Source organism: Arachis hypogaea, chromosome 8 (genome assembly GCF_003086295.3).
Source record: "Arachis hypogaea cultivar Tifrunner chromosome 8, arahy.Tifrunner.gnm2.J5K5, whole genome shotgun sequence".
NCBI lineage: Eukaryota > Viridiplantae > Streptophyta > Magnoliopsida > Fabales > Fabaceae > Arachis > Arachis hypogaea.
In genome coordinates this window covers 21132476-21135903 of record NC_092043.1, presented here as the reverse complement: position 1 = coordinate 21135903, position 3428 = coordinate 21132476, and the positions used below count along the sequence as shown (strand labels likewise).

At 40.9% G+C, this 3428-nt stretch overlaps 1 non-coding gene across 1 annotated transcript; it reads left to right on the top strand.

The window, feature by feature from the left end:
• Positions 1 to 2234: 2234 nt before the first annotated feature.
• LOC112708570 (small nucleolar RNA R71) lies at positions 2235 to 2342 on the top strand. Its single transcript, XR_003156423.1, has one exon. It is a non-coding gene; the product is annotated as a small nucleolar RNA R71 (small nucleolar RNA).
• The last annotated feature ends 1086 nt before the right edge of the window (positions 2343 to 3428 follow it).

The following is a 3428-nucleotide window of genomic DNA, read 5'->3' as shown; positions in this document are numbered from 1 at the left end:
GGGGTTTTGGGGAAGAGGTATTGAGGTGATTGGTGAATGGGTGAAGAAGAGAGAAAGTGGTGGGGTAGGTGGGGATCCTGTGGGGTCCACAGATCCTGAGGTCTCAAGGAAAATTCATCCCTGCACCAAGTGGCGAGCAAAAATGCTCTTTATGCCAATTCTGGCGTTAAATGCCGGGCTGGTGCCCATTTCTGGCGTTTAACGCCAACTTCTTGCCCCTTCCTGGCGTTTAACGCTAGTCTGGTGCCCCTTTCTGGCGTTAAACGCCCAGAATGGTGCCAGACTGGGCATTAAATGCCCATTTGCTGTTCTTACTGGCGTTTAAACGCCAGCAAGGTCTTCCTCCAGGGTGTGCTATTTTTTTTTTGTTTTTCATTCTGTTTTTGCTTTTTCAATTGATTTTGTGACTTCCCATGATCATCAACCTACAGAAAACATAAAATAACAAAGGAAAAATAGATAAATATAACATTGGGTTGCCTCCCAACAGGCGCTTCTTTAATGTCAGTAGCTTGACAGTGGGCTCTCATGGAGCCTCACAGATACTCAGAGCAATGTTGGAACCTCCCAACACCAAACTTAGAGTTTGAATGTGGGGGTTCAACACCAAACTTAGAATTTGGTTGTGGCCTCCCAACACTAAACTTAGAGTTTGACTGTGGGGGCTCTGTTTGACTCTGTTTTGAGAGAAGCTCTTCATGCTTCCTCTCCATGGTGACAGAGGGATATCCTTGAGCCTTAAACACAAAGGATTCTTCATTCACTTGAATGATCAATTCTCCTCTGTCAACATCAATCACAGCCTTTGCTGTGGCTAGGAAGGGTCTGCCAAGGATGATGGATTCATCCATGCACTTCCCAGTCTCTAGGACTATGAAATTAGTAGGGATGTAATGGTCTTCAACTTTTACCAGAACATCCTCTACAAGTCCATAAGCTTGTTTTCTTGAATTGTCTGCCATCTCTAGTGAGATTTTTGCAGCTTGCACCTCAAAGATCCCTAGCTTCTCCATTACAGAAAGAGGCATGAGGTTTATGCTTGACCCTAGGTCACACAGAGCCTTCTTGAAGGTCATGGTGCCTACTGTACAAGGTATTGAGAACTTTCTAGGGTCCTGTCTCTTTTGAGGTAATCTCTGCCTAGTCAAGTTATCCAGCTCTTTGGTGAGCAAAGGGGGTTCATCCTCCCAAGTCTCATTACCAAATAACTTGTCATTTAGCTTCATGATTGCTCCAAGGTACTTGGCAACTTGCTCTTCAGTGACATCTTCATCCTCTTCAGAGGAAGAATACTCATCAGAGCTCATGAATGGCAGAAGTAAATTCAATGGAATCTCTATGGTCTCAGTGTGAGCCTCAAATTCCCATGGTTCCTTATTAGGGAACTCATTGGAGGGCAGTGAACGTCCATTGAGGCCTTCCTCAGTGGCGCTCACTGCCTCTTCCTCCTCTCTAAATTCAGACATGTAGGTCATGTTAATGGCCTTGCACTCTCCTCTTGAATTCTCTTCTGTATTGCTTGGAAGAGTGCTAGGAGGGAGTTCAGTAATTTTCTTACTCAGCTGATCCACTTGTGCCTCCAAGTTTCTAATGGAGGACCTTGTTTCAGTCATGAAACTTTGAGTGGTTTTGATTAGATCAGAGACCATGGTTGCTAAGTCAGAGTGGCTCTACTTAGAATTCTCTGTCTGTTGCTGAGAAGATGATGGAAAAGGCTTGCCATTGCTAAACCCGTTTCTTCCACCATTATTGTTGTTGAAACCTTGTTGAGGTCTCTATTGATCCTTCCATGAGAGATTTGGATGATTTCTCCATGAAGGATTATAGGTGTTTCCATAGGATTCTCCCATGTAATTCACCTCTTCCATTGAAGGGTTCTCAGGATCATAAGCTTCTTCTTCAGATGAAGCGTCCTTAGTACTGCCTGGTGCAGCTTGCATTCCAGACAGAATTTGAGAAATCATATTGACTTGCTGAGTCAATATTTTGTTCTGAGCCAATATGGCATTCAGAGTATCAATCTCAAGAACTCCTTTCTTCTGATTCGTCCCATTGTTCACAAGATTCCTTTCAGAAGTGTACATGAATTGGTTATTTGCAACCATTTCAATCAGTTCTTGAGCTTCTGCAGGCGTCTTCTTTAGATGAAGAGATCCTCCAGCAGAGCTGTCCAATGACATCTTGGACAGTTCAGACAGACCATCATAGAAGATACCTATGATACTCCATTTAGAAAGCATGTCAGAGGGACACTTTCTGATCAATTGTTTGTATCTTTCCCAAGCTTCATAAAGGGATTCACCTTCCTTCTGTCTGAAAGTTTGGACTTCCACTCTAAGCTTACTCAATTTTTGAGGTGGAAAGAACTTTGCCAAGAAGGCATTGACTAGCTTTTCCCAAGAGTTCAGGCTTTCTTTAGGTTGTGAGTCCAACCATATCCTAGCTCTGTCTCTTACAACAAAAGGGAATAGCATAAGTCTGTAGACCTCAGGGTTAACCCCATTGGTTTTGACAGTGTCACAGATTTGCAAGAACTCAGCTAGAAACTGATGAGGATCTTCCAATGGAAGTCCATGAAACTTGCAATTCTGTTGCATTACAGAAACTAATTGAGGCTTAAGCTCAAAGTTGTTTGCTCCAATGGCAGGGATAGAGATGCTTCTCCCATAGAAGTCGGGAGTAGGTGCAGTAAAGTCACCCAGCACCTTCCTTGCATTGTTGTTGCTTTCGGCTACCATGTCTTCGTCTTTGAGGATTTCTGTTAGGTCCTCTACAGAGAATTGTGCTTTAGCTTCTCTTAGCTTTCGCTTCAAGGTCCTTTCAGGTTCAGGGTCAGCCTCAACAAGAATGCTTTTGTCTTTGCTCCTGCTCATATGAAAGAGAAAAGAACAAGAAAATATGGAATCCTCTATGTCACAGTATAGAGATTCCTTGAGGTGTCAGAGGAAAAGAAAAATTGAAGGAAGAGGTAGAAAATTCGAACTTATCAAGGAAAGATGGAGTTCGAATTGTGCATTGAGGAGTAGTGTTAGTCCATAAATAGAAGGATGTGAGAAGAGGGAAAGAAATTTTCGAATATTAAGTAAGAGATTTTAAAAACATTTTGAAAAACACTAATTGATTTTCGAAAACTAAGAGTGGAAAAGAAATCAAGTGATTTTTGAAAAAGATTTTGAAATAAGAAATTAAAAAGATATGATTGAAAACTATTTTGAAAAAGATGTGATCAAGAAGATATGATTTGAAAAACAATTTAAAAAGATTTGATTTTAAAAATTAATGACTTGGCTAACAAGAAAAGATATGATTCAAACATTAAACCTTTCTCAACAGAAAAGGCAACATACTTGAAATGTTGAATCAAATCATTAATTGATAGCAAGTATTTTTGAAAATGGAAAGAAATTGATTTTGAAAAAGATTTGATT